The following is a 21,810-nucleotide window of genomic DNA, read 5'->3' as shown; positions in this document are numbered from 1 at the left end:
CCTTCATGTCGTACATCTGGGATCTGAATGACACACACTCCTAAAATAATTATTATAAACAAACCTTCACACATTAACCTATTAAGTTTACAAATTAATGTTCTTCTTGAAGATCTCTACGCCAGAAATTCAGTGGACATTTGATTGTTGGACTAGCACCTGGAGACATTCCAGTTTCAAGGCTGGCTAAAGTATTCCAATTGCTGTGATCTTTAGCTTGCCTTCATTACAGCTTCTATGATCTATAGCTTTGTTTTATGTAGACCATATGCAGTTAAAAATAACTAAAGTTGCCTTATTTTATATATGCCTTTGTAAGCATTTCCAACTGTAAAGGGGACTTTTATAAATAACCACCTCCCCCCACCTCCCCAACAAGTTTTATGTTTTCATTTCACCTCTTCCCTTTTTATTTTTTATAGAAATGCTACAAAGGGGAACTTTTGATAACTATTACCAGCAAAGCCTAGTATTGCAACATAGTTAACTGCTGCAGAGTTTCTATTTAAGGTTACCTGGCATAGTCAGTTCTGCCAGATGTAGTTCTGCTATTGCATAATTCAATTTGCTGACAATGTGCACTGCCTTTAAAAAAAAGGAAATGCCTAGGTGACTTTTGTCCAAATCATACATATTCTTTTAGTTAAGATGAAATGTGAGACTGAATTTAGCCTTTAATTACATTTCCTTCTCTACCTCCAACAAACAAATTTTTATAACCTTTCCAATGAAGAAAGTCATATTTTGTGAATTACTTGCTTGGAAGCTTACCAGGCGCAAAAGTTATTTAGGAAATTTTCTATTATTTGTATTATTCAAAGACGTAGATTCTCCAGGTATTCATCAAATTCATTGTTCTTTTAAGGGAGGTTTGTATGTAGGATTTTTATTTTAAAGCTTTGATCTAAACTGCTACCTGGAAAATGGAAGTATGCTTGTGAATAAGAAAGCACAGCATAAAACAGGATCTGCCATACTGTGTTTGGGGGAGATGTAATAGAGTCCTTACAATATGATAGAAACTTGAAACAGCTCAAAATCTTATTTTTATTTTATTTTTATTTTGTATAATAATCTGCACAGTGCATGCAGCAATATAAACCAACAAGGGAAAGGGAAGAGTTCTGTATGTCTTTGGAGAAATAAAATAGTATTGCTTAAGTGAAGCATTAAAAATAAGTATTACTTAAATTATCTTCCCTAATAAGATATGTCTGTCATATTTTCATTTAGCTTTGGCTCTGTGGAGACTGTATTGTTCTGTCAGCATTAAAATATGAAAAACCTGTCTACATTTTACCATGTGCTTAAACAAGCAAGACTAAGTATTAAATCTGTGTCCTCTGTACTTTGAGACGCATTTTTACAAGTGGAAAGTTATTCAGCTTAGATAGTTCATCCATTTTCCAGAGCATTTTAAACCTGCATAATATATTGAATGTCAAAAAGCTATAAAAATCTCTTTAACTATTGATATCTATTTGTAGATAGTAATATAAATCTTGCCATAAATTTGAATAAGCAAATGACTTTATCTAAACAAAGATTTGGTGCATTGCTGTACTATTACTGTGACATTGTTGCCTTGTTACACTGAACATGAAGAGTACTAGATTTTTTTATACAGTCATAGCTTCTAAATATTGCCATTGAAAGTCAATACGGGGTACTTGCTAATAAAAATATTGTAAAATGCATCCCTCATGCAAACAACTGCAAACACATATTGTAGCGCTTACACACACTGTGCATGTATATAACACATGCAATATACATGTTGTGATACATGTTGTGTGAATTTGGAATATAAATATAATAAAACAATTTGATTTATTTTTAACCATTTCAGCAATCTCAGTTTTCTAGAACTGGATGACATGGTTGTGCTTGCTTTCTGTGAACTTTTGAGCTTGTTTGACAAAAAAATGTTGACAATAATGGTAATTTCAAAGTCTTGTATGCACAGGAACATTCACAAAATCCAAATTTAAAATTCACAAGCAAGCATTTGTGTCACTAGTATTTGCACACTCATCTAAACCAGTGTACAGATACAGTGCCAGGTGGTCACAATTAGAGTTTTTAACAGCCATGCTCAATTTATAAAGTAAATTATGGAAAAGCATATTAGTCAAAACATTTTTGAGTAATGAATAAATTAGAGCGAATAATGATTAGCTCTTGGATTTTCTGTGAGCAGGACAGATGATACAATTTGTGAATAAATTCTGAACTGAGACTTATGCATTCTACTCTATGAATGTCATAGATCAAACGTCCTTCCAGTTTCACAACACTGTCTACTCCCTTTACCAAAAAAGCAAACTCTTCGGTTTTAAAATTATTTCATGTGGCAAAAGTATATAGTAAAGCACAACAGAGTAAAGGAGGCTGGCAGGAAACTCTTTATCCATTAGCAGAAACTGTCTGTCTGGCTGGGCAGCTCTGTTACTGGAGAGTTTTAAATCGTTTTGCATGTGAAGTTTCTTTGGCTCCATTTTTGGGCAGACCAAAATTCTTTCATTTCTAGTAGACACAGCTCTGCTGCAGTGTTCCATAATCACTGCACGTAGGTCAAATGTCCCATGGTCCTCGAGCCCATGCTTTGGAGATCAGGATCTGTGATCCTGTTACCTTTGGGACACAGCACTCTTTGCAATGAATAAAGCCGATGGGGAATGTGCACCTTCAGTACATACAAATAAATCTGTATTTTTTTGTGCCCCTGCTCTGCCCACTGGCACCCCACCTCCTCATGCTCTTTTCCAGACAACAAACAGGAAAACCACAAGTCTTCATCAGCAAACTACGCTTTCTTCTTAAGAGCCAAGACTTGGAAACTCAGCATACCAGTCACATGCTCTAGTTCTCAATATTTAAAACAATGCTTGAGTCCAGTTCTGAGAATTATTAAACTTATTCAGTTAAAAATAAATTTGACTGATCCATTGGGTGGCGCTAATGTCAGAATGCAAAGCAGCTGCACGTCTGCCTGGCCAGGAGAAGAATTAAGGAATGTCTAGACATTGATTTAAGAAGGGGGGGGGGGAAAATGGGGCAAAAGTGGGGAGGAATGCCAGGATCAGACAACAGGCAATATTTGCGTCACACACATTGTGTAGATGCCTGGGAGGAGTTTTTCACAGAGCAGGAAAGCATGAGATCAGACAGGAATGGGATTTAGTAAAAAAAGGGAATGTGATGATGGAGAAAATCAGAGTTAGTTTTTGAAATACTTGGCTCCTGAAAAACGTAATCTCTACAGGACCTCAGATAGCTTGATTGTGAATATCCTGCAGGCCATCATGAGGGGCAATGCAGCACTCCACAGGCCATGAATGCTCCACAGAAGGAGTGAATACACTGCACCACCCTTTCCTGGGGTGCAACTTCCTCACCACCGCTGCCCCGCGGCTGGCCAACTCCATATATTTCCACCTGTTCCTGACTTCTCCATGCCCCCTTCAGGAAGAGCTGTATCTATCTATTTTAGGTACTTATATGGTCCCATTACCATAGATCTCACAATCTTTAGTGTGTTTATCTTACAACACCCCTCTGAGGTAGGCCAGTAGTAGTATTCCCATTTTACAGATGGAGGACTGAGGTGCAGAGAGGCTATGTGTCACACAAGAAGTCTGTGGTAGAGCAGGGAATTGAACCCAGCTCTTAGGCTTGTGCCGTACCTACTAGGCCATCTGTTCTGTCTATACTTGCATCCTGTTTTATGGAGGGACTAGAATTCTGCTTAGGTCTTTATGAAGACTGTGCAGTGGTTAGTTTGGGACTACTTAATCCCACTGTGAATTTGCGTGAGGACCTAGCAGAACCAGGCCTAATGCATTAAACCTCACATCACCTTTCTGAAGGAAATCTGTGTTGTATACATGTTTTGCAGATGGGGAAACTGAGCCATGGAAAGGTTAAGTGACTTGTCAGAGGCCACACAGCAAGCTAGTGCCAAGGCCAGGAATAAAATATAAACATCCTAATTCCCTGTCCTCTGGCCTAATCGCTAAACATACTCATCTTCCTTTCCGTTAGTCAGACCAATGAATCATTTCTGCTCTTCCTTTACAGTGGAAATAAAGTTTTGCAATCGTACCTTAACATTTACAAAGAAAAATGCCTTTGGGCTTATTGCTGTGGGTTAGAATATGCTTATTAATACAAAACCCTGAGTAGGAGGCAACATGGATTCACTACTGCAGGGAAAACTGACTTATGCTTCTGACACAGACAATGCCTATAACAGCAACTCCAGGTTCCACTGCCATCCTTCAGAATGGTACAACTCACTCCTCTCCCTGCATTTGGCCTATTCTGCAGGGTAATACAGAGCAGGGTGAAGCCATGGTTTTGTCTTCTCCTCGCCTCTTTCTCTATCCCCTTTGGGGTGCATGGAGGGAATGTGATTGTGTCTTGCTTTTACCACAAGGATTTGGGAATGGGGAGGTTTCTTGCACCTCCTCCGCACAGACATGCGGGACCCAGGCTCAGTCTGGCCCTAATCAACGTAATACATCCCATTTATTTCTGGTCATGCTTAGAGTGTTAAGGCAAAGAATCTGTTTTATCTTTAAAGAATGGAAAAATGTACAAAGGGTTAAAATAAGCTAACCTCCTTTTCTTGTTCTCAATGGCAAACGTTATTTATATTAAAGGGGAAAATCAGCATAACCTTGCCAGATCCAGCTCACTTCTCTTTGCCAGCTAAAACACAAAGCAGAGTTACTGCATTTTTGATACCTGCAAAACAATCTGAACATAACATTCTGTCATCCTTTGAAATGGCAAATGGAAGTCATTTAAACCAGATGAGTGACTGACTGGGGAATTACAGCACCTACAGCACAGGATATACAGTACTATGCACCTATTTCAAGGGAAGTAAAGTGGGTGGCCGGAAGAAAGAAACTTTTTTCCTCATTTAACCTGTAATTTGACAACATCTGCAAAGAATTATCCCCAGCATTGGCATTGTAATTGTTGTATCTAACATCAATCACTGGGGAGAGGAGGTTACTTTAAATAGATGTTAGCTGCATTACAGTTTTAAAACATGAAAACAAAAAATGAAAGGAGTGAGATATGTAAATTGGAATAGAAATTAATTACTGGAAATGTAGATACTACTTTATTGTTTAAATAAGAAAGTCAACTGGCCAGTGTGCCTAACTATTTTAATGTGATCCTTTATATTTTTCTAAATGTTAAAAAAACTGAGGCCCACTCTATCCCAAATTATGAAACTTGTAACCTTCATTTTCAACAGTTCAACTCTCTTCTAATTAACAAAACAAGGAAGAAATCAAACAATTGACAGATACATTTAATTGGCAAAGGACACCAAGTGGGAAAGGTTTTCATCAAGGGTATGCCTTTAAAAACAAAGGTCCCAAAGCTGCTTCCATTGAAGTCGTTGGAAGTTTTGCTTTTGACTTCAATGGAAACATGATTAGGAGGACCAAACTAAGCAAGCTTTTGGAATTCAAACATTTTAATTCCAAGCATGCTGCAGAACTATGTTTGCAACTCAGTAACCACTCAACTAAACGCCTATTCACATGTTAAATTTACAGCGCATGTCCAATTTTGTAATAGAATTTGATTCATACTTGTGACTATATATCGATCAGATCTAATATTGATTTCTCTGAAATTTCATGTAAATGAAATATTTAGGTACACTATATTCACAGCTAAATATAAAGCACAGAGACACTCCTCACTCTGAGATCCAGATGAATGATAATGGTGACAATGGGCATTTTGTTTAACCGGGGAAAGTGTTTCACTGAAAGAAATGAGAGATGCACAGTAGTGAATTGTCCACTCTAAACCAGCAAGGTTTGTTTGTTATTGAATATTTTACATTTTATAAATAGGCAAAGTAGTAAAATAAGTTTGATATGACCTTGATCGATCTATGGTGTGTGTGGTATCAACAGTGAATGCATGTTGGTGCGATTCATGAAGTTGGAGATAGTAATCTATAGCACACACAAATGTTGAGAGCTGAAGAAAGCAAATACAATTTAAATGATGGAAGAGGGCATATAGTCTCCTACATTTTTCGGCTCTTGTCCTAGGCACACATTTTACTCATCCGAATAGTCTTGCTGGACTCACAGGCATAAAGTTAAGTGCATGCATAACTTTTTTGCAAGATCAGTGCAGTAGGCAGGTAACTTTATGCATATAAGTCATCCCATTGAGTTGAATAGGATTATTTCCATGCATAAAGTTATTCAAGCGCATGTTTGAAGGACTGGGCCCCTAGTGTGCTTTTTTTGTTTTCAATCTGATCACCTGTAAGTAATACAATTGATGCAACATTTTAAAAAGGCAGCCCTAATATGTATAACTATCACTGCTTAGGAACATAAACCTAACAGTTTCTAATCCTCATTAATTAAGGTAAATTATTATATGCACAAAATATATTTTCTGATTATTAAAAGATGCTCTTAAGTAGTTTTTGCATTTTTTCATATATAGATTAAACTGGTTAAAACCAATCCCAAAATGATCCAAACAGAAAACCTGGAGAGGTTAAGAAGCATACAGCACTCTAAGAGTAAAAGGAACCACGTGGTCACGTGGCATAGGTGGTCTCTAGAACAAGTTTTAATTAAATTGAGTAATAAAATACTGCTGTTTATGGTGAGAAAGAACTCATAAAACTCTTGTCTGAAAGCCAGGTAATGTTTGCATTAGTGTTCAAGGAGGGTTTAGAATTTTGCTGTTTTCAGCTTTTATAAAATCCTTAACTTCCACCAAAAAAGACCCCTTATAATTCTATCCTTCTTTAAACATATTCCCAATCAAAGGCTCTCACCATTCATCGCAACTAGCCTGAAACAAAGGAAGAGGTCATTTTGAATAAGCTAAAAACAATGTCATCTTGTCCTGAGAGTTGAAGTCCTCCAGAAATTCTGAAATCTTTAAGGCCTGTGCCATTTTAAAAACAACAACAAAACCTGGTACTTGCTAATTTAGGGTTAGATCATGACATTATGAACCGCCCAGGGACAGGGGAACTATGTTATGTTCATGGAGCAGCCTGGGAGGGAGACTGACTGAGGCTATCACAGTGTCCCTCATGATTTTCTCACTACCCTGGGAAGGGAGTATAGACCCTGCACAATACATGCTACCTGAAGTGTCAGTGCAGCAATCCATTGGTGTGTTCAGGGGACAGAGCCAGGATTTGGCCCTTTTCCCACATCCTGTTTCAGGAGGGACATGTAGCCGCTTTGGGAAGTCTGCTTCCTCTCCCACACTGCTACCAATAATGGGGAGCTGGCACAGGAATAGAAGGGGCACCCTTGTACTGCTGTGCTAACTTTGCTGTGTTTTGATCCTTAAGAGCTGCACTGAACTGGCAAGTAGCCCCCAGTGCTTGCACCCAGTCCCACTGAAGTCAATGGAGCTCTGTGTGGCTGCAGGGGTCCACCCATTGCAAGCTCAGTGCAGGATTGGTGTATACGTTTTTAAAAACCTTTTGCGTGTGCAAGTCCTGATGTGCCTGTGCATCCTGAGACATACATAGGATTTTCCAGCAGGGCTACTGGTGGTGTGCAGAAGATGTGTATGCCAAGGAATGAGTGTGTGCAAAAGGGCCTGGTATTGAGTGTCAGATCTAGACATATTGTGTCTAATTTGAGAGTAGGATGGGGTGCTGGATGTAGGATGATGTAAGAGTATTTTTTTGTAGGTTCAAACCAGAAGGCGGCTCCATTTTCTGTCTCTCATAGATTTCCATGGCTGAGGGATATGAATGGTGCTTGGAGTGACATGGATGGGTAAACTGGAGTTCTTATTCATTCAAGGCACATAGTACAGGGATATTATCTGTTCACATGCAATGTTAGATTAACTTATTTTTTTCCTCTGTCCCCACTTCACGGACATGCTACTCTGGCCATTCTTGGGTTGATTTTCCAGCCTCAGGGCACATCAACATCAAAATAGTTTATTTCTTTAAGCTAAGCAAAAATTGTTAATTGTCTAATATCTCCCCCATTGTTCCTTTTGATGGAACAGAGGACAACAGACCAGTGTCTGTGGGTGGGTATGTGCCTGTCCGTGCGCACACACACTAGCCTGTTGTCTTATATGTTGGTGTGTGCCTGGGGTGGGTTGTTTTGCTCTCGTGGGTGTTTTTTGTGTGTGAAGTTTGTGAATGTTAATTAGCAAAGTTTGACTCAGTTAAAATGCTCTGTGACCAGTCCTTGTATTTAAGCCATATACCTGCCATGAAAAGTTCAGCCGAGTGATACCGTGGCTACTGCCAAGTCTGTTTGGACCATACTGAGTAGGAAAACAGGGCACAGCAAAGGCCGCCCCAGTGTTGTGCTGGATGCTTTTTGGCCCATCAGAACCTGGTGGGTGGATGAGATAAGTCATAAAGAAGAAGTCACAGCAGGTAGTACAAAACATAGCACACCGAAGCCCCTTTACAAAAGCTTGATGCAGACCATGTGCCCAAAATTTGTGTTCACTCAGATCCTGGACATTGCATATGCCACCTTAGAGTTGCATACACTTGTAGCCACACCCAGTTTATTTATCTTAGGCTATGACTACACTTATAGTAGTGTATAAAGTACAGGCACTACAAGTGCAGTGAAAAGCAGCTGTGTCCATACTTGTCACTGAGGTGTGTAAGTACACACGGCAGTGAAAGGCTCCAGCAGTGGAGACACAGTGGGACCCTACACTGCTAAAAATAGAAGTGTAGACATGGAAGGGATTGCTTGGGCATGTAAAGAGCTGAGTAGGGTACAAACCCTAAAGTTCAGACATGTAGGGCACCCTGCTTTGCCACATATCACTGTCTACACTGCTATTTATACCTGTACTATCTGGGCATGCAGTGTCTGTATACTACAGGTCACCATAAGTGTAGACCTACCTTTTGATACTCATATGGCCCTGATTACCATAGTATCTGAACACTTCACAATCTGTAGTGTATTTTATCCTCACAACACCCCTGTGCAGTACAGGAGAGTTATTATCCCCATTTTACAGATGGGGGACTAAAACAAAGAGACTAAGTGACTTTCCCACAGCCTCATAGGGAGCCTTTGGTAAAGCAGAGACCTGAACCAATGTTTCTTGTAGGCCAGGTTGCTGCCTTAATCACTGCACCATCCTTCCTTTCTTTCTTGTGGAAAGCTGCTTGCCTACCAGTACCACCCACAGTATATGTGTGAGTGCACCTTCAAAATATGGCTAGGCCTGCCAGAAAAGAAGGCAGAGATTTGAAAACAATTATTTTTATGGACAGGATAGACCTGCAGAATGCTGAATCATTCATGGAGATAAGTTCATGGAGGTTAAGTCCATGAATGGCTATTAGCCAGGATGGGTAAGGAATGGTGTCCCAACCTCTGTTTGTCAGAGGGTGGAGATGGATGGCAGGAGAGAGATCACTTGATCATTACCTGTTAGGTTCACTCCCTCTGGGACACCTGGCACTGGCCACTGTCGGTAGAGAGGATATTGGGCTGGATGGACCTTTGGTCTGACCCAGTATCGCCGTTCTTATGTTCTTATGGAAGCATGGAAGTTCCTTTCCACACAAATCTTTCTTTAAGAGACAATATATGACTACTTCAGAAAAAGGTAGGGTTAAAATTAAGAAGGTTGTTGTTGTTTTAAAACTTACAAGCATTATCACAGAAATGAAAAATGGAGAACACTATTCCACATATCATCTAACTATATTGTTTATACTGGTAATAAATAATTATTTTAAATACTATTATTTGCCATAACTCACCAGTTCCTTCCTCCTACAGCCTGAGCATTGACAGTGTGAAAAATGGCTACAATCAGCTGAAAATATAGGGCCCAAGTATATGATGAATACAAAATTACACAAGAAAAAACATATTAATAAAGGTGAATGTGAATAGTACCATAGCTGAAGAATATGAGTAAACTGAGCTCTTTCTATTAAAATGAGAGTATTTGTGAGAGGCCAGGAAAAGGAGAGAGGAGGAGAGAAACAAAGGAGTAGGGAATAGGTAAAAGTACAGTGGGAGGGAGGAATTACAAAAACAGAGAAGCAGGGACATTTATATTGTTTTGTCTCAGGCCTAGTTTATCCCTGCTTTTGTCCCCACTTATCTTCTGTTAGTCTGACTGATGCGTTTGTTTTAAAGCATTTAAAACTTGGAGTTCAGTTTGTTTATTTTCTCTTTGTGGTGTTTTTGAGACTTTTTGTGGAAAAGCTTTATTTACTGGGCCAAAAATATCCCCAATAGAACTCCACTGGGTCAAATCCATCCACTGAAATCCATTCCTGGGGTTCAATTTGATCCCCCACTGCTTTCATTTGCTATGACACTAATCTCTTTGGACCAGACTCAGCCACCCTTACTCACGATGATTAGTACCTCAAGCAGTCCCATTTGCAATCAGCAGGGCTTCTGGAGGGGGGAGGTATTACACAATGTGAGTAGAGGGTGGCAGAACCTGGCCCTTCATCCCTCTCACTTATCCAACTAATTCATCATCTTCTTTATGGTTCCAATCCACCCCGCCCCCAAATAAAATCCTATATTCAGATGCATGATCTCACTCTGAATATAACATTTCAGTCCAGCTGCATGATTGGGTCCCACTTTTCCAAAACTGTAATTTCCCCACCAGCTCAGAGGCTGGTTCTATTTTTTTTTTTTTTCAGTCTCATCACCAACTTGGCTACACTAATGGACACATTGAGGCATGTCATGAAAGCAGACACTACCAGGGCAAGAGAAGAAATTATATGACCTTTGTGAGGCCAGTTCTCCTAAGCTCACCAGCGGGGAGTCCAGTTCACTAATCACTGCAGGTCTGTTTACAAGTTTGGAGAGTTTTCAAACTTCGAAGAACTCACAAAGTTTATTTCAGGTATGTGTGTTTCCAATTGAATTAGAATGTAACTGCATTGGAGAAGAAAATGAAAATAATGCCATGTAAACAGAGAGTAGTATTTTACCCATACGTCTTCCTTTTTGAGTGCATGGGCACATGAAGAGTGAACAATTCTCAGATATATAGCCCACCTAGGTAAAGCACTTTCAAATGTACTTCATTTATTTATTTTAGACTGGTTTTGGCTCAAAATCATCAAAAATTACTGTCTCTAGTTTCATTCTGCCCTTTTGAAATTGTCCAGATTTTGCGCTAAGAGTCTAAAGCCACAGCAAAGAGCTAGGCCAAGAGGGAAAGCTTTTGAAGAGTTCCCACAGCTGTGAAAACACAGGCCTCAGGCTGTGTGTAGAGTTACTTCAAACAGCTGCTTCAGGTGACTAAACACCTTGAGTCTCATTCATCAAGTGTTGTTTATACTGGCTGACAGACCAGACTTGGAGAATTAAGTCTGAAAAAAAAAGATGTACTACATACCAAGTATGGGAAAGGAACTGAGTTCCTTTAAAAAAAATCAATTTAAAATAAAACAGACCAGGGCTAATTTTATTTTCTGTTAATAACCCTTCTGATGCCCTTTGCACATTTAGAATCAGAGGTGAAACAGTATTGGTGGTTTGCCACTTCACAATCATGTAAATAAAAGCACCTTGAATGATGCCTGTACATTGACAGATATCCCAGCTAACCTGTCACAAAAGCTTGACATTACTTATTAGCCTTAAATATCATGTTAGAATAACTTTTCCCCCCTTAATCAATGTTTTAAAAAATTAAAGAAAACATGCCTAATACAGCCACCTTCTTACTTTTACTTATCATCTGATTGTAAAGATTTTATCACTAGTTTTGGTACAGGGCTTATCACTCAGGTTGAGATAATATTCTTTCATCTCATATACATATGAGAAGGTGACATGGTAAGATATTTGCAATTGTGTAACTTCTTTGCATGGATCAAAAGAAGAATGAAAGAAAATGACACGAGTCAGTGTCAAGTAAAGTGCTACTAGTTAAGTAAGCTTTAAATATTGAAAGGGATTTTTAATATTTCCTTTTAATCTAGAAACCTGTCACTTGGTGATTTTTTTATAACCTTAGAGTTGTTACTAACAACATTTTCCATGGTTTCATTGACTCCAATTGCAGAAACCCACCCAATCGCAGTCATGGCAAATGTGGTAATTTCTACTGGCAGTTTTTCATCTATACTAGGGCAGATTTCAAGGAAAAGGGCATGTTTTTCAGCCATGGGGACACTGTTAGAATGATGATTTAACATAGATTGTAGGCTAGTACTGAAATGTTACTGTTTTCTTTGTTTTTTCTTAACCAGCCAGTCTGGGAGAGCAAATGTTCTTTGAGACAAAAATAATGCTCTAAGAAAGAGAGAAATTAGCAGTAGACTATATCACTTTTTTATTTTAAAAAGTACATTCATGCAATATGTTTCTTTCTTACTTCTTTTTCAGATTGTTTCAGAAAAAGAAATTCCTGACAACCTGGTTAAATTGACTGTCAGATATATAAGCTGTTTGATTTACATATGCAAATAGGTATTGGGGAATAATGCCAGATGATATACATTTTAGCTCTTCTTAATAACGGGGAACTTTATAGCAGCAGATTTGCATCTGAGTATCTGAAAAAGTTTATTTGAAAAACCAGGGAGTAGGAAGCAATATAAGTTGAAGTTCCTGACCATCCTGACCGGGATAGTGATAGTGACTGTGAAATGCTCAGGAAGATTAGAGAGGCTATTAAAATCAAAAACTCAATAATAATGGGGGATTTCAGCTATCCCCATATTGACTGGGTACAAGACACCTCAGGAAGGGATGCAGAAATAAAGTTTCTTGACACCTTAAATGACTGCTTCTTAGAGCAGCTAGTCCTGGAACCCACAAGAGGAGAGGCAATTCTTGATTTAGTCCTAAGTGGAGCACAGGATCTGGTCCAAGAGGTGAAATAGCTGGACCACTTGGTAATAATGACCATAATATAATTAAATTTAACATCCCTGTGGTGGAGAAAACACCACAGCAGCCCAATACTATAGCATTTAATGTCAGAAAGGGGAACTACACAAAGATGAAGAGGTTAAACAGAAATTAAAAGGTAAAGCACCAAAAGTGAAATCCGTGCAAGCTGCATGGAAACTATTTAAAGACACCATAAGAGAGGCTCAACTTAAATGTATACCCCTAATTAAAAAGCATAGTAAGAGAACCAAAAAAGTGCCACCGTGGCTAAACAACAAAGTAAAAGAAGCAGTGAGAGGCAAAAAGGCATCCTTTAAAAAGTGGAAGTTAAATCTTAGTGAGGAAAATAGAAAGAAGCATAAACTCTGGCAAATGAAATATAAAAATATAATTAGGAAGGACAAAAAAGAATTTGAAGAACAGCTAGCCAAAGACTCAAAAAGTAATAGCAATTTTTTTTTAAGTTCATCAGAAGCAGGAAGCCTGCTAGACAACCAGTAAGGCCGTTCTCATGTTCTTCTTGTGTTCTTAACTTTTAAGAAAGGCATTTTGATGACACAACTTATGTCTTTTATGTAGGAAGTAAGCTCCATATAATAGTATAGGTAGAACTTCCTGATGTAGTTTGCTGTATTTAGACTGAAACAGGCAAATCTAAATGGATTCAGAAGCATAAGTAACCCAGTACGAATCCCAGTAACATTACATAACCAGAACAACTCTCCACCCATCTTCTTCTTTTTCTTCTCCATGAATTGATGTTATAACCTGAAGTGACCAGCAATCAGGGTTGTCTTTGTCCAGGGCCTTTCCCTAGCCTTATACATCCAAGTATGTCTGTGACATTCTTCCAAGCAAGGCTCAAGAATTTTTTAGTTTGTTTCTAACACAGGGTGCTATTGGGCCTTTATGGTTATGTCTACACAGTGTTTAGAGCGAGTAGGAGTGAGCCTCCCAACCCAGCTCGACAGACTCTGGCCAGCGGGGCTCATACTAGCACTCTAAAAATAGCTATGTAGACAGCACTTTGAAGTTGGAGCTTGGACTCTGAAGCCTAGGGTGGGGATTGGGTTTCAGAGCCCGCAACTTCAAAGCACTGTCTGTGCAGCTATTTTTAGAATGCTAGCACTAGCCGTGCTGGCCCAAGTCTGTCGACCTGGGCTGGCAGTCTCACTGCTGCTCGCTCCAAAACACTGTGTAGGACAACATGCATTGGAACTCAAGGCTGCTAACAAGCATACTATAAGAAGGCCTGCTTTTCCTCAGTCTAAGGGAGATGGCAAGTCTGTCTGCCAGAGGACACTAAGAAAAGGCAGGAGCTCTGATTTTACAGAGGAGAAATGACTTGAAGGAGCCTGTTTTAAAAAAATAATAAATAAATGTCTGGGAGGAAGGCTTGAGAGGAGTTGGGTGTCATGTGTGATAAGGGTTGAATAACTGAGAAAAGGAAAGAAGGTCTACTCAGACCCTGTCTGTGGGTCTGGCCCCTAAACCTCACAGACTCTCACACTTTCCTCGCAATGGAAATAATGGGATTTTTGCAGTAAGTGCCATTTGCATAGAGGCCATCTGACTCCACACCAACTCCTAGACCCTGCCTGCTCTGTCCCAACTTCCTGTCATCACAGCACCATTGAAACCATGCTGCTTGGGCTTCCCCATCTGTTAGAGTTTGAGGGCGGGGACTGTCTTTTACTATGTGTTTGTACAGCACCCAGCACAACAGGGCCCTGATCTCACTTGTGTCTTCTAGACTCTACTGTAATTTAATAAGTTCAAATGTATAACTGTGGCTGTACATGTAATATATCCAGGGATTTCTGCTTCTTTTGGCAAGGCTCCAGGGGAAAATAAAATTGTTTTGTAACATTTATTCTTGATAAACATATTTTTTCTCTTTTGCTCAAAATGTTGATTAGAAAAGGAAAGCTGTGAGGAACTAGAGACTGTGTAACTGGAACACAAAAGACTCCTAGAGCAAAGCACCATGGAGACTACTCATGTCTTGGGTTCATCCAGTGCAGCTCTTCATTAATTATTCTAAGCAAAGGATTTGGGCCAGATTTTCAAAGGTATTTATGTGCCTAAAAATGCAGATAGGTGCCCAGTGGGATTTTCAGAAGCACCTAGAAGCCTAACTCCTATTGACTTTTGAAAGCCCCACTATGCCCTTGTTTGGTCCTCCTCCATTATACCATAAATTTGTGTCAGTAGATTAATGTTAAGATCATTTCTTACTTCCCAACCTTGTTTTTAGATACATAGATAAAGGAGATCTCTGGGGTTCTATAAATTGTATATAATTGTTTGCATTTTTGTCATTTAATTTAAAGCTTTGAGACTGACTCAACCTCCAAAGAGTCCCATCTGATGATGTCTTCACTGGGGGAAATCCAATGGCCTGTTGCTTCTCAGATTCATAGCTTTTTAAGACAAAAAGAGACCAATATGACAGTCAACTCTATCCTCCTGTGAGTAAGGTGAGAAGGAAGAATGTTTCTTAAACATTTCAGATTTAAATCTATGATGGGGTGTCGCAGCTTATACCAAGCCATCTGTTTTTCCCACTTCTTGCCACGTCAGTCAAGCCTGAGGTCTTGCTTATCCAGCATAAAGGGATTGACTGATGTTTTTGGAAATCTTCTGCACAGACTTCAGTTGGAAGTGGGAGTTGGGAAATCTCCCAGATCTGAATTGGAAATGAGAACAGACTAAAATTGTTGGGTAGTTTGGACTGGAATTCCTTTTCTGACTTCCTTTTCCCCACCCAAAGTCTGGAAAAAATGGATTGGCTCCTCCTAGAACCATCTCTAAACAGTTAAATCAAGCTGGAGCTACTTCTAGCTAGTAATGGTTGAATCTCAAAAAGCTTTAGAGGTTCAATTCACATTAAAAGTTGGATGTTTATCTGAGTTTCAATCAATGCAATCATTAATCCCTGTGCACCTTTTAGGCCCTTTTGTGGTACATAACTTCTTGGGTGCTTTATGTGCAGTGGCCCTTCTCTCATCTTCCCAGCCTACTCACAATTGAAACAGACAGACGTAACATCTCTTGTAAAATTTTCCTGCTTCCTGGAGCAGCGCCAATCCCAATCTCTGGTAAAATAGGCATATAGGTCAATCTTTTTAGTGGGCCAGGTGTTACTGTTTTACTAGATGAGTGCCTCTCTCCTTTACATCAGTACTGTTCTCCCTGCCAAACCTTGAGTGCTGCCACCCCATCTCTTCGTCTGAATGGAGCTGCCAGGAGCCACTTACACTTTTGTCCCTTGCTGAGAGTTGAACACTATCCAGGTCTCTTGATTTCTGCTATTCCTCCCCCAGTCTGGTTTTCTCTTTAGATTTCCTCCACCTAAAGAGATCAGCAAAGCAAGCCTAAGAGAGATGGGAAAGACACCTTGTCATTCATTTCATAGCCTTTGAAATTAGGTAGGCTGTAGTCATACAGATGCTCTTTCCTCTCAGACTACTTTGCTTGAAGCCAGACATCCTCTCATGCTGGTACAGGCAATAAAGTGAGGTGGCAACTGTGTACTGGAAACAACTCTCAAGAACTCTTATTTTCATTGTAATATGAATAGTAGCATCTAAGTGACAATATATTTCTGCTCCATAATTTTCTTACTTGAATTTGTGAAACAACTGACTAATGTTTTGGGAAATGTATTAGTAATTCAGAAGACTGAGACAATAATTTTAGTGAATGTGAAGTTAGTTTGTTTGAATTTAAATTGAAATGTGGCTAGGGCAGCAAGAGTGACACTCCTAGACTCGCAGAAATGCCATCGGATTTTTAAGGTCTACTGGTGATCAGGGCCAGAGTTTATTCAAAGCTAAAAGAAGTCACTAAAGGAGAAATTATCATGGAGTGAAATGAAAGGAAACTGACATGGTAAGAATGATGAGAATTGCTTATAATGAGGAAATGTGTGAAAATTCATTATTGTATAAAATACTGGATACATTTTGTGAGAGTGCTGATAAACATTAGTGAATCTCTCTGTATCTCTAGACATGCAATAATAATAATGAATAATCAACCAAAGAATATAAAATATTTCAGATTTTGATTAACATCACATGAGTCATGGCATAAACTGGAGCAATTCTCATTGACTTCAGTGGGAGATTTACCAGGTTACATCAGGCTGAAGGTGGTCCACTCTGGTTAAATAAAGAAAATTAAACACAGTAATAAATTATCTTGAATATACCTGGACTCATGAGAGCCTGAGTCAAGCTTTCACAGCTTGATATTTTTTCATGTAATTTCTAATTTATTTTGTACTTTAAAAGTTTGTTTTGGCTGGGATTGAAATTTAATTTGTTCTTCAAAGGAACATAACAATGGAAATACAAAGAGGAAGCTTTTGTTCTCTCCCTAGGAGTTCTGAAAGGTAATAATTATGAAATGATAAGATTCTAAATGAAAATGTCATTCGCAAAGGTTGAGGTTGAAAACAGCATAGACCTATGTAAAGCGAGAAAAGTCACATTTGATTCATGAACATAAATACAACCAGAATGATTTAATTTTAAATCATCTGATGATTTATTGTATAAATATTTTGTAATTTTGAAAGGAAATTCTTCAAAGCATGCATGTCTGAGACCCATCAGAACACAATGCAGCTTTGGAAAAACATTACACTTTATTATTATTAATAATAATAGTAGCAGACAGATTAATACAATTATATAAACTAAGCATAGTGACCATATAACTCTAAACCTGTGTTGAACAATAGCCTAAATCAAATGTAGGAATAATGCCCGTCTAGTTTCTTCTTTCAGTAAATGAGAGCATTGTGCTTGGTGGTTTAAAAACATATTCATAGTTTTAGAAAAACATAGCATTATATATTATGTTTCCTGATTTATTTGAATGGTTTGACCCACCTGTCCCTTCTTGTCATCTTCCCACTGTATATTCATAAACATACACATATTTCTGTAAAGGATGATTCATTCTTCATTTGTTCATATCATTTGTGTGTGTGTGTGCGCACGCGCATTATGGGCCTGCTTGTATACACCTTATTGAGGCAAAACTCTTGTTGCCTGTTTTAGTTAGACATGCAGGATCAGGCACTGTATCTTGGTGGACGTTTTCTATGCATAAGGGTCTCTCTGAACAGGTTCTTTGAAAAGAGAGTATGTTTGTTTAGCAGTTGAGTTAAAATAAGTTGGTTATTACTTCACCTAATTTAAGGCCTGATCCTGCTCTTATTGAAGTCAGTAGTAAATCTCCCATTGCCTGCACTGGGAATGGGATGAAACAAAAGGTGTCAAATTTCAGTTCTAGACCCTATCCTTGATTTAATATAATGGGAGTAAGTTGCTCTCCTTCACTGTCTTGCATCTGCTTACTTGAGAGACTCAGTCGCTCTATTGTGGCAAAGTTCCTCCTCTACCTTGGTGGGTCCTGCGCTTATTGGCGGATTTGCTCCCCTCAGCGATCTTCCCCTCTGGTGGAACCCACAGTCTGGGTCAACTCCTCCTGTGTCTGATCAGAAGTTGGGAGGTTTGGGGGGGAACCCAGGCCCGCCCTCTACTCCGGGTTCCAGCCCAGGGCCCTGTGGATTGCAGCTGTCTATAGTGCCTCCTGTAACAGCTGCATGACAGCTACAACTCCCTGGGCTACTTCCCCATGGCCTCCTCCAAACACCTTCTTTATCCTCACCACAGGACCTTCCTCCTGGTGTCTGATAATGCTTGTACTCCTCAGTCCTCCAGCAGCACACCCTCTCAGCTCCTTGTGCCTCTTGCTCCCAGCTCCTTACACACGCACCTCACTGACTAACTGGGAGGCTTTTAACTAGTTCCAGCCAGCCCTTGATTGGCTTCAGGTGTCCCAATCAATGTAGCTATCTCCACTGCCTTCTAGAAGGATCTTAATTGGCCCCAGGTGTCTTGATTAACCTGGAGCAACTGCCATTTGGTTACCATGGTACCAGGGATTTGTTTAGCCTGGGGCTAACATACATACCTGTTCCTCACTACTTTACTGTAGCCATCTGGCCTTGCCCCATCACACTATTCATTTATTCTGTTGTCCATTGTTAGAGAAGTGGTTCTCCCACACTATGTAATATTTTTGATACTCAGACAACCATACATCTGGATGATAAAGCTAAACAGTGTTAAATCACTATATTCCCAGGGATTGGTTTAATAAACCCATTACTCAATTTATAGGGTTGAATAAACATTGAACAAAAGCTCAGATGTTGGATTTCACTCAGAACGAAATGTAAACATACCACCATAGATTTGTTTCAATAATAGGCTAAAAGGCTTCCTAGATCTTTGTTAGCCAAGGAAGCCTGGGCCTTTTCTTTTGTTTTTTTAAAGTTGCTTTTTCTATTTTATATACATACATATATACATACACACATCTATCTATCTATCATTGACAGCATCTAACATGCACAGTTAATGCTGATGTTCTGTGCCGTCATTAACTTTATCTTGTGCTCCCGCACAGGTGCCCGGTATTACACTTTCACGCTGAGAAGATTTATTTTTGAGAAGTGTACTATTCAGTGAGCTGAAGTCGGGAGTGGATGAGGAAAGGAGATGGTGGTGTGCATTTTGTTACTTACAAGAATACTGTTCTTGTCTGATTGTTATCTTCATCCCATGGAAGTGTGGTTTCAATTTTAAGTTTCTCTTTGAAACATAGATCAGGCTGTGTTATCAACTGCTTCTCCTTCTAAAACATTTCACTTCCTTTACAGTCTGGAGATAGCTGAAGACCTGGCTTTTCTTCTAACATTACCTAACACCTCCTCCTAAGACGTTATTTTTATTTGGCGTGATTTTATATTTTTCATTCAAACTTATGTCATCAGTAGAGCTGGACAAATCATTCATAATGAACACATTTTGTCCCTATATCTTGTTCCTGAATTGTTTGTAAGCAGACTGTATGTGATATCTGAGTTGTGTTTAACACCCAATGGAGTGCTTGGTGCCTGTGCATTTTAATTTGGATTGAACAAAGATGTCACATAGTTTCCTTTCCCTTACTAGATGAGTATAACTTTTAGAATTAGGTTTCCAATGGGAATTTTATTATCTTAAAACTTGCTTTCTCTATATATTCCCTTAAAATTAGGCATTTCCACAAACATTCCCACTAGTGAATTCATGTGATGGAATAACTAGACAAAGTAAGCATAAGAGGGAGGTGAATAAAGTTTAAAACTTTTAATGTTCATGGAATATACCAACATTCATCCATCTCTAGCCATAAGCATTGGCTTCCCATATAAACATCCCAAATAAGTAGACCAAAGAAAGTGATCTAATTAGCCATGCAGGAGGAGAAGGTGACCTGCCTTTCTTTTTGAGCATACCTTTCTGAACTGTGGTGATTATTGCTTTGAAAGACACTTTCATATCTGCAAATATGGGAATGTTTCCCATATTATTAATCATTCTACATGGAAGGAGACATCAGAAATGTTTCAAGAATCAGCTCACATTCTAATCTTTCCCTTTGATACTGAAGGAGAGCAGAGTTTCAGATAAAGAATTAAGCAACCATATTCATGCCAGTACATTGGCTGGGATAGGGAATTTTATCTTACCTCTCACTCTGTCTGTGATGTAGCACAGTGAATGTTGAGTAGACTCCAATTTCAGCTGTGGCATACACAGGTGCAACTCCTGTTGAAATGAATAGAAGCCACACTTGTTTATACCTGGACTGAATTTGACTATAGTATTTTCAGTGAATACTGGGGGAAAAAACCCAAACACCTATGAATATTTGTTTGAATATTTAAATGAATTTGCTTGGACCATGTTTATACTCCTATGTTCACAAATATTCTAGGAAATTAATTTACTAATTTATGTTCATAGGAACAGTGCATTTTGAGCAGATGTTGGAGTATATTCACTGGAAATGAATTTTAAATTTGGAAACTCAAGAATTCCTATCAGATACCTGATTTTTAAAGTTCTCCTAATCAAATTAAAGTACAGAAATAGTCCATGTTATCACTTTACACAATCAATATGAAACAACATCACTCAAATTTAGAATACTTGCAGTAAAATGAACATGAATGACCTTTAGGACAAAAAAAATTGCAGAAATTATTCGGTGAATTATTTTAAATAATGAATAAATTAAAGAAAAGCATACATTCAAAAATAATTTGCAAACAGAAAAAGGTCCAAAATTAGTTTTTTAACTACTTTCCCCCAGCTCTATTATTCAGTTTTTGGATTGCAATTATCTATCCATTTGAATTAAACAAGTTCACATGACCAAATATACTTTGTGGTATCAATCATAAAGTGGTCAATAATTCTTGTCAATAGTTTTAAATTTAGCCAATTATATAATCTCTTCCCCACCTTTGAATAATACACCAGTACAACCACTTTCTTCTATGAAAATGGTGGATTATATGTTGGCATTATTTTCAGTTCTATTTAAAAAACACAAACAAAAAGAAATTATACAGCTATTATTATTATAAATTCCTGGACATCACCATCTGCTCTGGATCTTTTTCAATACCAATTAAAAGCAGCAGGTTAACTGTCATTTGGTTCATTAAAATAAGCAATACACAGACTTTTAAACAACTTCTGATGTAGGGTTATTTACATGTAAAGTGAAGATTGAAATTGATATGGACGCAGATTAGAGTGTGGGATTTTAGCCATACATCTCCCATTAAATTACTGGGTGCACTTTTGGGAATACTGAATAGTACATAGCTCTCATTTTAAAAAAAATCAAAAAATTTTGGTAGGTTTTCATGAACCTCTGCACTGCACACATCTACCCCTACACATTTCCCCAGCACCAGGCTTGTGCTGAATTCTAATTTACACTTTTACATGCTAGAAATCTGTTAAGAAACCAATGC

This window comes from Terrapene carolina, unplaced genomic scaffold, assembly GCF_002925995.2.
Source record: "Terrapene carolina triunguis isolate 2854851 unplaced genomic scaffold, T_m_triunguis-2.0 Scaffold62, whole genome shotgun sequence".
Classification (NCBI taxonomy): Eukaryota; Metazoa; Chordata; order Testudines; family Emydidae; genus Terrapene; species Terrapene triunguis.
This window is presented reverse-complemented; position numbering follows the sequence as displayed.